At 46.7% G+C, this 13,387-nt stretch overlaps 1 protein-coding gene across 1 annotated transcript in view; it reads left to right on the forward strand.

Moving 5' to 3' along the window:
• Positions 1–13,387, forward strand: part of LOC310880476 (uncharacterized protein) — a 300,941-nt gene that overhangs the window by 113,478 nt on the left and 174,076 nt on the right. The window contains exon 15 of the mRNA XM_083796312.1: positions 7,089–7,251. The gene's annotated coding sequence lies outside the window, so the exon portion shown is untranslated. The remainder of the gene's footprint in view (positions 1–7,088; positions 7,252–13,387) is intronic.

Consider the following 13,387-nt stretch of genomic DNA (forward strand, 5'->3'; position numbering starts at 1 on the left):
TAATGCTTGATGTTTATAAAGTCTTATAATATTTCAACAAATGGCATGCACATGCCATACAAAGGCAGCTGTGGAAACAACCTTCAGAGAGTTGGTACTTCTTTTAATTAATTATTTGGGCAGTGTAAAAGGACACTCACACAAAAAGCCAGAAGCGCATCATTTTAGCACAGAATACTGTCACTAGCTCTCTGCACTGTTGAAAGTTCTTAGACCTGTCTAAACCCTTCTCCTTGTGGTACCTCGCTTACGCCGAGCCGCTCCCCCAGGGCTCCATCAGCGCAGCAGGACAGAGCTGCCCTGCTGCCAAACCTCTCGTTTAGACCTCCTGAAAACTGGCATCAGCCCATGGCTACACTGTGGTCCTGGAGGGCCGGGGCTGAATGAGCACAGGGCGTTGGTGTGGATGAGCTGATGGCTGCTGGCCCACAAACGCCCTGGTGTTGCTGCTCTTACGCGCCCCTATTCCCTCTTCCTCCCCGGTCCCTAAGTACAAGAGCCAAGCTTTGCTCAGAGGTCGAAGTGGTCTTTTAACAGCGTGTGGATGTGGTGGTGCGAGATGTGGATTTTAATAATGACATGCCTCTAGTCCTCACCTCTAGTCCTGAAGATTGCATATCTTCATTAAAAACCTTTGGGTTTCTAGAGCTGAGAGTCTGTAGAAATAAAGGTATCAGCTGAAAATGAAATTGCATTTTCGTGCAGGGGGAAATAGACTCTCCCGCTCACCTGATTGCTCTCTTATCCCGTGCTTGCGCCGAGCGTGGAGCTGCTTTGTGCGTGTTCATGCACAAGGCAGATGAAATGACTCAGCTCCAGGAGCTGAAGTAATGACTCAACTAAAAGCTTAAACAGCAGTTGCAAGATGGTAGAAAGCCTTGTATGTGGACTTTCCACTCTTCCAACAACTACTTACGACCTTTCATACAGTCGTATACGTGGCTTTATCAGACAAAAGCCTGAAGCAGGAATGCAGCTTGTTAACAGAATCACTTGGGTTGCAAGTGATGTTTCTTTCCTTAATTTTACAAGCTTGATCACCACTTTTTAAATGACAACATTTATTCCTAGAAGAGCTGATGGAGATGTTAGCCATATTGCTGATTTATGCTTCAGATACCATCAAGTTGTATTTGTGTTAAGGAATGAGCTGTAAGCAGGGAAGTGGAAACTGTGGCTTAAAAGGTGAATATCCTCTGGATATGTAGGCACAGGTCTGAGGTCACAGCTTAAAATTAGTGTTAACAACTCCTAGAAGTCTACAGGGGTGTGTGGTTCCCTTCCCTCCCTTTTTTTTTTTTTTTTTGTTTTGTTTTCCTAATTAATTCAGTTAATTAAACCACTGCACGGTTGGCACTCTGTTGAGGACAGCTTGGGGACTGGCTGAGTGAGACTACATCGGGTCAGACTTGAGATGCATCTGCAGCGTGCAACTGTACGTCATTTATTTGTCATTTGATTGACTGGATTTATTTACTGGTCTTGTTGAGTCCTTCCTCTATTATATGCTGCTCCTCAAGAGGAAGGATAATGCAAATGTACATTGTGGACTTGTTCCAAGTCATACGGACACGAGCATTTCTCGGTGAAACGCTTGTCTCATTTGGGTGGCATAGCAGAGGGTTAGGCTGTGGAAAAAAAATATCTATTTTTTTAAGATATAATCTTATAATAGCTGAAAAGTCCAGCTTGAGAGAATTACTTGTTTTGGAAAATCGCAACACAAGGAGCTAAAACTTAACTAAGTTGTGTGCAGTGGAAAACAGAGCTGGATGCTGAAAGGTCCTGGGCAGGCTGTACCAGGAGTGCAGTAACATAATCCGTAACGTAAAGTACATATTATGTAAACATAACATTTACTGTAATGTAAAGGATAGCTGAGAGTTTGCGATACGTATAGAGGGAGAACATTTAGCAGCCTCTAGTATGTTTACTTTGGAGAAATTGAAAATGGATGTTGGAGAACCCGCTTCATGACTGGTGTTTAGATTAGGAAGCCAGGCAGACAAATATCGCTGTAGAAAATGCTGAAATGCCAAGACCCTCAAACATTGAGGCAATGTTGTTCCAGGAACCTACAGGACAAGGAAAACCAAACAGATACCCAGACACCTTCTTTACCTAAGAATACAGCTTTTAAGGGTCTTAGGAAAATGAAATCCAGCTATGTTGTTACCTGGGCTGTTCTGTTCCACAAAGATTCCTTTAAAATGCAGTCACTTGGTTGAAATAATATGAGTATTTTCAACATCTTCATAGACAGAAATCCATGGCCTTTCTCCTTCACCAAATCACTTCTGTCTTCTGAGCTACTTATTTCTTCAACAGCGGGTATTTTAGCGCTACTTTAGCTTCTCCTCTGTCTTTTCCACCTGTAGGCTCAATGGTATTCCTGAGCAAGTTAGTTGCACATCTGCAAGGAATTTCAGGGCTGTGATCTTTCAGTAAGGCTCTGTTACCTCTCCTGGGGCATCTACGTGGTTGGGAGAGCTTGGAGTGGGAGAGGAAATCTGAGCGCGTAGCGGGGTAATTGAGTTTCTGAAGGGCTGCTTGGAACCAGTCAGGCTGATGAGGAAGCAGCAATGGATGCCTGGCTCCAGACAGCCCTGTCAGCTCAAAAATGATAGTTAGGATGGCTGTTACCACAGGAAAGGTGAAATATGTTGTCTTTTCTTTCATTGCACTGCTCAGTGAAAGCTACTGAGTGAAGCTGGGAAAGCTTGTGTACGTCCATCGTGATAATGGAGCACGAACATTGCTTTGGGTAGAGCCCTGTAATCACCTGGGAGGAAAGAATTAATAAAACATCTTAGGTATGTTCTAAGAACAATGTAGTCTTTAAACCTCCCTGTAAATGTAAAACAACAGAAGTGGGTTTCTTCACAAACATCTTTAAAAGCCAAATTCAAAAATTGTGATCAATGACTGAATGACACCAGGCAAAATATTGACTTACCTTAGCAGTGTATTAGCCCTAACCAGCCCCAGAAATGCCTGTCTTCCCATTCTGCTGTCCTGAAGCAAGTCTGCATGTCGGGGAAGACACTCCTGGCCCCGTGGCATCCTCCTGAGTGATCAACTGGTGTTCTGAGAGTGTAAATATCACAAGATTTGGAATACAATCTGGAAAGTTAAGTTAGAGCTTGTTACGCGGTCGGTGCCAACCCTGCTCAGGCATCCTGCTGGGTGGCTTCTGCCTGGTCCCTGGCTGGGCAGAGACAGGATTTCACCCAGCTTTTGGCAGGATGCTGGTGCAGGCATGGCCGGGCGCTCTGAGGCTGCACAGACGGTAATCTAGACACAGATGGAATTCAAAGGAGCCTCCAGGCGGTAACGTCGCTGCTTCTCTGATGCGGGTTAGTTGGCTAGCGTGAAAGGCAGCTCTCTGATATGACAGCAGTTAAAGCCATAGCAATAGGGTGCTCATACAAGGGGCCAAAATAATGAGCGCAGGGACTGCACAGCTCAGAGAGTAACTACATGGGCTGCTTTTGGTACCGCATCGATGCGGTGATGTCACCCTGGCCTGCCAACACCACAACGTGAAGACCAGTGGCGTGTTTTCTGGGAAGTCTCACACTGCCTGCTCTTTGGCTTGGGCTCTGCGGTCATCCTTGCTGGCTTGAGCTCTTGCTTTATATTTTTTGGGGGACAGATGCACTGGTATTGGGAAGACCCGAGAATTTGCTTAATTTAGACTTGTTCAGTTTGCTTTTTGTCTGTGTGTGGAAACTGGTCTATTCTAACCCTGTCCTGGCTAGATCTCCTTTTGAACTGATGTTCAGACACACACGAGGCCAGCTAGGGAGTATTTGCCAAACAGAAGTTGGGCAAGCCACAACGGGCTGGATTTGAGTGAGCGAAGTAAAAATGAAAATTGCAGGAATGTAATTTTGAATGTCTCAGTGAGTCACAATCTGTTTGTTAGCAACAAAACGCTGTTTGGAGATCGGCTGGGAAGAGGAGTAAGAGACAGCTCACATGGCCTTTGCTCATGCTGAGCAGCCCATCGTCCTGCTGGGGGACTCCAAAAGGCATGTGTGTTGTCAGACAGGAGGCGTGATGGCAGAGCCGTGTTCAGAAACAGGGAAGGAATCGAGTATATTGCCTGGGGCTTGCAACACCTAAGTCAGGGCACGGTTCTGCTCCATTCTCTTTTCTAGATCAGTCTGGTGCTTAAAGAGGTGGGTACACTACTGTCTAATCTGGAACAAGTTTTACTTCAATATTAACCTGAAAGTAGATAGGAAGGCAAGCCCTGTCCACATGAAGGCAGCTTTGTCGTTTAGTCTTTAATAATCATCTTATTTTAACAGAGAGGCCTAATATCTGCGTGATGATTAATTTCTGACTGTTGGATTACTGAATGTTATTCATTAAAAAAAAAAAAAGGCTCAAAGTATTGCCTGCATTGTCTTGGACAGATTCTCTGTGGGGACTGCTGCATTTGAAGACCCCATTTCCTTGGCACTTTTCAGTGATGACTGTGTCAGAAATAACGTTTTTAAAATATTTGCCTAGCAGAAGTGACTTGGTACTTCTGCCTCCATACTGGCCTTCTGTTCAGGGACTGTGAGAAAACAGAAGCAGGGCACAGCCCTCTCCCCGTGCCATGCATAGCCGTGTCAGCTCCGAGCACGGGTCTTCTCCATGGCCACCCGGGAATGCGGTTGTTTAATGTGTGCACAGCACTCCCGCCCATCCAAAGCATTTGCTTGGAGCGATTTTGCAAATAGTGAGGCTTCAGGGAGCGCAGAGAGTTTTCAGTGACCTAATGAGGAAGGAAGATGCTAATGCCCTAGGTTGGATCCTGTCATTTTCGCTCGTGCTCAGAGTTCTGTTGACTTGGAGAAACCAGGGGCTCAGGCACGACCGGGCCACGCTGCTAATGATCCTCGTGGATGTCACATTCCTTTTTGCAGTGTGAGAATTGCAGTGAATTGCAATTGAAGTGACTTTTAGTGAATTCTTTACAAGCTGGTTCGTAGTCTCAGTTAAGCAGCGCATCCATTATTCATTGAGTTTATGACAGTTCCTGGGGGGCCTAATAAAACTCGGGCTGAATTATGGTGGGCATCAGAGCCCCTGCCCCAACCAGGCTGTGCGGAGAAGCAAGGCAGGCGGGATGGGGAAGGGGCTGCCAGCAGAGCGCTGCGTTACAGACTTAGCCCCGTTCTCGTTCAGCAGCGCACGGTCGCGGCGCTCTGCCTGCGTTGATGCGGGGGCTGTGTGTGAGAACATGACACAAATGGAGAGCAGAAGATTGCTCTGTTCCAAATTTCCCTTTTTGTTTTTTTCTTTCTTTTTTTTTTCCCCCTGTCCTTTCATGCCTGTGACCTAGCTTCTTTTTCTGTCGTGATTTCCAAACACGCCAGGTTGCTTTCAGGGTGAGGCAATTTAGGAAGAGGTGAGCAGAGGGGCCAGCCATGGGTGTGAGATGGGCTGGGAGCTTCTAAAGGATGGGTGCACTGGGGGCGCTGAGGCTGTCACAGGGCTGTGGTGGTGCTTGTTGCTGTTGATCTGATTTCTGTAGAGAGAGCTCTAAAGCAGACCTGCCGTGCGACTGGGCCTTTTGTAGGGTAGGTGAAAGAAAGTGTGTTTTGGGGAGAGCTGACCTGATGGACCCGGATGCACATTTTTCACATGCAGGCAGAAATCTGCTCTCCAGCTGATGCAATTGTGGATGAGCAGTGAGGAAGAAACATACACCAGCTTTACAAGGGTGTCCCTGGATCTGCTCAGTCCCTTTTGAGTGAGGCTTGGGGTGCAAGCATGGTAGGTGCCCACCCAGCCAGGTTTCTCCTTGCTTCTACTTTAGAAACATCTAAGTTCAGCTCCTCGCTGCTTTGAGCCCATGGCTTCAAAGGTACAAAGGTTCAACGCCTCTAAACTCTGTCCCGTACTTCTGATTTGGGCACCCTTCCTTAAGGAGGGCTTTTGACATATTTAACCTAAGGATGTTCTGGCTAGTGTCACCGGTAGCCAGATCTGTACTCTGCGGCTCCTCGGGTGTCTGTGTGACACCTTTGTGTTTTACAGAGCCCTCCTGCCTTCACATCTTTCTCACGTCACTAGCTGGGAATTGCTCTTCCTGCCCTAGAAGAGCAAATGTTTGGGACTGCGGATACACTGCAGTGCCAATAAGTCACTCCCTTGGGTACTCTCTGGCCACTGAGGTGGGCTCGTGGGTGACGGTACCTGGCTGTTGGCATCCCGCGGTCAGCACAGGTTGAGTCAAGTTGTATGCAGCAGCCAGTGCTCTTGTGCAGGTGTTAGGGTCGGGACTTGGGGGTGGGGAGTGTGTTAACTGTAGGTTGGTGTCCTATGAATTCTTCTAGATGAAGCTGAGAGTAAGAGAAGGGGCTTAGCCCCTGCCTTTTTTTAATAGGCCCTTTTCTTCTTTCAGTCTGCTGCTAATAAACTTGTGAACTAAAGACAAAGGAAAGAATAAATGACGAATGACTCCTGTGGAGCCTGTGGAAATGGGCAGACGCAAAGCTGGAGTCAACACGAGTGTTGGACTTGGGGGCTCATCTCCTGGGTGGATGGGGCGAGGGGGGACACGGGCTTTGCCTCCATTCCTGCTGAACTCATACAGAAAAGATACCTGTTTTCTTCCGTTTTAATAGCATCATAACACTGATCTAAACTGGAGCAGTGCACACCTAGAAGTTGTCTTTTCATGGAGAACTTGTTAAAATGTTTTTTTTGGAAGTCCTCCCTGCAGCTAGAAACCCTTTCAGAGTTTTTCTTTTCGAGGAGCACCGTCAGTTCCTGTACGAGCCCCTCCACAGCCTGTGCCAGCGCCAGCCTGCCTGCCTGAACGTGGCAACCAGAGGGACTGGCCAGCAGATCCCAGGGAACATGGTGCCACCCTGATGGCTGCTCGCTGCCAACCCCTGTGGAAAGTGCCAGGGTGATACAACAGCGTGACTCACTCTACAGGCTGCTCCCTTTCGTTATGGAAACTGTTGCCAAAGACTGAAAATTAGGCCCATAACAAAATAAATGGGTAATTTGTGTGTGTGTATGTGTGCAAACATCAGTTAGCACACCTTTTAAATTTTTTTCTCTGTCTTGTGTTTTAGGCCTTTCATCTTGTGAACCTTTGGGAACAAAGAAAGGATCTGAAGGACATCTGATTCCATGCCATCCAAATCTGGTAGCTGCTCACTGTTGGTGCAGATATGAAGATGTGGTGCTTGTACGCCTCGGGACATCACACCTATGCTACGTACTTCAGCTGCCCGGGTAAGCAGCTTCCTTTAATCCACAAAGCCATTACACTCCAGAGTAATAAGGCAAGACACCTGCACTAACAACTCATGGGTGGCGGTGCTTCAGCAGGAAATTCTCATCAAGAGCTGCATACACAGAAAATATTTGAGGGATTTGCAGTGAAAATAGAGGGTTGCAGACTCCAGTCGGGAAGGCCAGAGGGAAGGAGGTGAGCAGAGGTCAGGCATATGGAGAGACGTGTGCTCTTGTACCTCAGAGCATAGCAAGTGTTGTGTCAGCTCCCTAACAGCAGAGCAGCCTTTCTCTTGAAGGTCAGCCTGTTAAGAGCTGACTTTCTCAAACAGACAAAGATCTTTGCCATGAAGTAAGCCAGACTTCTGCATAAGATGTTCAATCCGTTTCAGGAAAAGAAAATGCTATTTTGAAGTGCTCTTCTGATTGGGTCTGTGTAGTACAGCATCCTGCCTTGGCCATACAACTGTAGAATGGTTTGGGTTGGACTCTGGACCTGCTCTAACAGGTCTGTGTCTGCCTTGTGCTGGGGGCCCCAGAGCACTGGTCACCATTCACTGCTGAGAATTAGGTCTGGAAAGCCTTCACCACAGCTCCCCATGCTTTTGTGTGAGGAATTGTACTAGTCACTTGTATTATATGAAATGAAAAATCTTTAAATCTTTTTCCATTTAATGTTGTGACTATCCCTTGCTAAGTGTGTGTGCATGATTCTACAAAGTATCTCCTTGCTTACAATTTCCTTATCAAAACTAGAAGGAATCAGAATTGTCTCAGGTGCAATGTATTGGACTAGGTCAGCATTACTCTCTTGCCAGGAGTTTTTCCTGGGCAAATAAAGGATCTAACTAGCATTCATGTAGATTTCTGTTTTGTTTTGTTTTTGCAAAGCATTAGATGATTTCATAGGTGCATCATGCTTATGGTTGTCATAAGGACTGTTTGGAAGTCTTAGCTCTAAATTGTCTCAGGTAGATGGCTGAAAAAACAGATGTCTCTGTTGTTGTAGCTTTAGGATTACATCTCCACAGTTCAAAAGTCCTGTAAGAGTCTTAGGTGGAAGATGCTGGATTAGACCTCGGTGTTGACACCTTTTCTGGAGTGGTTTTGAGATGCTAGTGATACAGACTGGGATGGCACTGATGTGCTCCATTTATTTGCCATTTGCTACGCAGCAGGAGCAGCAGGGATTTTCTTCAGAAAGTATGTTCTCCTTTCAGGTCTCTGTGTTGCTGTAGAAAATACAGAGCATCTCGTTTCAGTTTTAGAGGGAAATGAACCTAAACACGGTCCTGACTGTGCCATGGCTGCTAAGCTGATGGCCATTGTTTTTATCCTTTAAGGACACGTTCATGGCAAGCTCCAGGTCAGAGGTATTGATTGTGTCTCTCTCCCACATGTTGCCAGAATGGGGGCAAGGCATGGATCCCTCTCGTGTTGCTCACTGCTGCTGGACCAGTCCATGTCAATGGGAAAAAGTTGGCCTGTCTCTGGGCAGGGATTTGGAGAGGACACAGTAAAGATGATACTGAAGGTAACTGCAAGCTGCCAGACAGAAGCAACTCTGAAACTGCAAGCTCGTCTGCAGCCTGATGATGTTAATAGATCCCACTCTCCACTCCATGCCTTGGAGGAAGGCACAGTCTTCATAATAGGCCAAATTCATGGACTTATATTTGTTCCATAATTATCTCTGGAAAGAAATTTCTCACTGATTAACGTATGCTCAGAAGCACTCACAATGAATAGGCCTTATAGTTTTCAGCGTACCGCAGACATTTGGTCGTATCTTCAGCTGGTGAAAACTGGCATCGCTTTGTTGCCTTTCCAAGTCATTTTACAATGAGTGAAGATTGGTCCTTCTGTTCTCCTTCACATGAAGGTCATGTAACTTTTGTGGCTTTGTGCAATATGTTCTTTCTAAAGGAAAATGAATGTATAGTTGTCTTTTATTTTGCAATGATCTTCTAAAGTACGCAGTTCAAAGATTGGGCGTGCTTGACACACTTTCCACCCATTTCTTTCAAATTAATAATCCTCTGATGCCTCTCACATGATCTGCTGGTCCTAGGAGGGTTTGAGCTTTGATGGAGGAGGGGTCTTTGAACAAGGGAGGACTGGAAAATCTGGGGAACTTCTGTTTCACAGCCTTTGATACTGTGCTGATACTCTGTCCTACTGTTAGGCTGCTTCAGTACTTCGAGTCTCAGGGTCATTTCAAAAAAGATATGGGAGGGATTCTCAGTTGGCTTTTCTGCAGTTTTTGTAGCTGTTTGGGGGGGGAATACCATAATAACTTGCCCACTAAGACTCCCAGGACCTTGCTTTCAATGGCATCTGAGGCCAGGATGCTTCAAAAGAACAGAGCAGAGAACCAGCTCCTCCTGAGAAAAGGTCTCATCCTGAAGCCTTGGTAAGAGGGCTGGCAGGCGGGCATTTTTCCATCCCTCCCTTTCCTCTCCGTGATGATTAATAGCATCGGCTGCTACTCACTCTGAGCAAACGTTTAAGAATTTCTCTCACAGATAGCGGAGACATGAGTTGTTCTGAAGGCTGATTGAAACTGGGGATCAGCTTCCTGCACAGTCAGGCCTTGGATCAGATCCCCCTGTATGGCAGGGAAATGTGTCGTTAGCTGGGCATGCTCCAGGCCTGCCTCCAAAGGGCCCCCAAAATGACAGCTGTCCAGGAGTCTGAAAGAACTTACAGAAACAAACTGACTTGAGAGGGTTTCAGGCACTTTAGGAGATGAGGAGGAAACGTCCCCTTTGAGTGCTGATAGATTTTGGGCTCCAAAGCCCAGCAGAATCGGTAACAGAGGAAGAAATGAGCAGTTTGACAAGCAGCAGCAGGAGTCAGATCTGCTTCTAACATCCTTCTCGGAGTTCTGCAGTGTCTAGGGAGAGCTCGCTTTGTCAGCCCTTCCCCTAGCAGGAGCACCAGCAGAGACTTTCTGCTCTGTTTGGCCGCTAGGTTTCTCACAATTCGTACGAACTCAGTATCTTGGAGGCCTTTCCTTCCAGTTCCCAGAATGTTGAAATCAAACAACTCCCACAGGCACCTGGGCACGTAACAAGACCACACATGGAGCACAGCCCTTGTGAGCTGGGAGGAAATGGCTGCAGATCCCTTCTGAGGCAGGTGCCACTTTCCTCGGTCTGATCTCCAGGAAGGATCACCTCTGAAGGGAACAGGGTGACTGCCCTGTGACACACCACGCAGCTGCCAGTGCTGTTTCACTTCGAGGCAGGCACTACCTCATCGCAAAGCTCTTGTTTGCACTTGATGCTCCCTCAGACATCCTGAGTCACTCTTTACCCACATTCACCCTGGATACATCTGTTTTCTCTGTGGTTGTGTGGTGGTTGGGAAAGTCCTCAAGTACAAAGAAAGACAAAACTGGCTTCTTCCTCAAAACTTAGCCCTGCTGTTTTTAGAATGAGAAAGCAGTTTGGATGTCACATTCCTTGATAAAACACAACTGCATGTCAGTCTCAGCATTTCTCAGGTCTTGAAACACAGTGTAGTTTCGCTGTATGCTTGTGCTTGGAGTTCTCCTGGGGTGTTGAACTCCAGGGTGTTTAGGACAAATCAGATTTTTATCCAAATGGGATGTCTAGAATCAGCCTCTCAGTCCCTGCCCTGGAAACGGCTGTAGGTCTGTGTCAGCATGAGAGAATGAAATGAACGATTTTATTCTGATTTTCAGCTTTGAAAGGTGTTTGGGTGTTCAGCTCAACCCTGGCAAAAGTTTGCTGCTTCCTGCTGTCTGTGCATGCGCATGGCTCTGAAACTTGGATCGCTCGATCTTTGCCATTGGTTAGGAGCATGTGCCCAGCTAGCTGTCTGCGTCAGCTGAAATGCATTTACATTTATTTGCAGTAATTTGGTCATGAATTTTGTTTGAGCATTCAATAAGCTTTAAATACTTAAACAGTGAAACCTCTACAAAAGCAACTCTGAAGACTGAGTAAGAAAAATGTAACTGCCCGTAACAAAACCTTCCTGCTGGTAAGCATAAATCAGTGTGTTTTTAGTAGCTTTTGATGAGCATCTTAATGGGGCCTATCAGTCTGACTTCATTTTTTAAAGTTTCAGCCATTGTTTTATTGCCTCAGTGATCACAGATGCTCTTGTGATGGAGGTAACTTCGGAAAGGCTTAGCATAATATGAGTTTGGCTGGAATTGGTGTCTCTGGACACCTCAGAGAAGAGGTGTCTCTGGCATCTGACAAGTAAAGTCAATACTGTACATCTTGCCAGGATGCACAAAGTCTAGGTCAATGTTCTGTCTTGTTTGGCTGCTCACCTATTGATCCTCCCATGCCTCCTACCTTCATTTTCTACCAGTAGGCAACAGCATTCACTCCTGTTGCACCTGATCTAGGAGGCATGGAATAAAAATTCAGACCAAGAGGAGAAACTTAAAAAAAAAACAACAACAACAAAAAAGAAAAAACACACAAACAGAAACCCCACAGCGTATGAGCTGATGGCATCAGGATATTGGGATGGTAGAAAAACTGTGCAGCTACCACCACTTTCCTCCTGGTCACATAATTCACTTTCCTCTAGCAATGGATGTAACACAGTGACTTGAGAGTTTCACCCTCATTGTTTTGCTCCTGTTTCAAAGCTAACAGTAAAGGGAAAAGGCATCTATGAACATCCTATGGCTTAGGAACTTGAGGAGGCATAAATTGAGGGCTTTAGGCACTTATCTTCCACCAGCTGTCCCGAAGGCCATTCAAGCTGTAAAGCCCATCCATCACTGTGGCTGCTGACGCCAGTGCCACCGCCAGAGGAAGATCAGTCAGGCTGGATTATCAAAGTCAAAGCCAGAGACAGTTCTTGTGGGAAGCGGTTGGGAAAGTCTCATGTCTTTGCTCCTCACTGCGCAGGAAATAAAAGAGGGATTGTGCATGAGGGTTGGGAATGCCCTGTTTCTCATTATTGAAACGTGTGGTCTTGAAAGAGAGGGAGGAGCCCCTGTACAAAAGATAAATCATGTTAATGCTGTTTGTTTTTCTGTTTTTGCCTTCCAGTGCTCTGGTCTGGGAGCAGGAGGCAAGGGGCTTTGCGCATAAGCTCTTACACTTGGCTGATAGTAAGGGTGCTGCTGTTTATTTTGCAGTGAGGCAGAGATAGGCATGGGGAAATGAGACCTGAAAACCAGACCCAAAAATGTGCAGTTAAAGGCAGATACATACACCTCTATCTCATAATAGAGTTTGACTCTGCTCCACAGTTGCCAGCTGAGCTGCTCGCTTCAAGAGCCGTCGGGAGGCAGAGCTGTCAGACTGACTGTGCCACAGGGAACGGATGCGACTGGTGGCACCTGTCTGTGCTGGCCATGGGGAGGGAGCGGACCCGCCAGCTTAGCTCAGGGCGCAGCGGGTGTGGGAGCACCTGGAAGGCATCTTGGGGCACGTGTGTGAGCAAAAGGCAGCCGTTTGCAGCGCCCCGTGGGATGCGCTGGGGTCTGGTTCAGTCACCAGCCCAGTCCCTGGGCTAAGTTCAGATCAGAAAGAAACTCAGAAGTTTTGTGTTGTTTTTTTTTTTTTTCTAATGGAAGCTGGGGATTTTTGGCAGGTACGTGTGTCCCACAAGCAGCTATTTCTATCTGAACATTTCAGGGCTCTTTTCTTTTTTTTTTTCTTCTTTTTTTCTGAACGGGGAACCAAGCAAAATGGTCAGGTTTTGCTAACCAAAGCACCGCTTTTCCGACACCTCTACCCCATCGCCCGAGGTGAGATTTCTTGGGGAGTTGTATGTGTGTTTCACAGGGATTTTAGGAATGAAAGCTTACCTGGAAACCAAATTCCCCCTCAGAAAAATAACAATAAGCTTTTTTTTCCAGTTTTGTGAAACATTTCTCGTAAGGCAGGAAACAGCCCCTTGCCTCCTTCCCTGTGGTTAAACGAGGCTGAGCGGATGGGCAAGATGAAGATTGATGGTGAAGGGCCCCCTGTGCCCCGGGGCTCGCAGGCACCGCTGCTAAGCTGGTGAAAGCCAGAAAGCTCCCACCTACGCCTGCAGTGAACCAGGACCTGCAGCATTAGGAACATGCCCCAGCAACGGATCACTAAGGCCTGAACAAGAAGATACAGGTTTGTGCCAGGGTCCTAAATCCATC

The sequence above is a fragment of the Anser anser genome, assembly GCF_964211835.1.
Source record: "Anser anser genome assembly, chromosome: 12".
NCBI lineage: Eukaryota > Metazoa > Chordata > Aves > Anseriformes > Anatidae > Anser > Anser anser.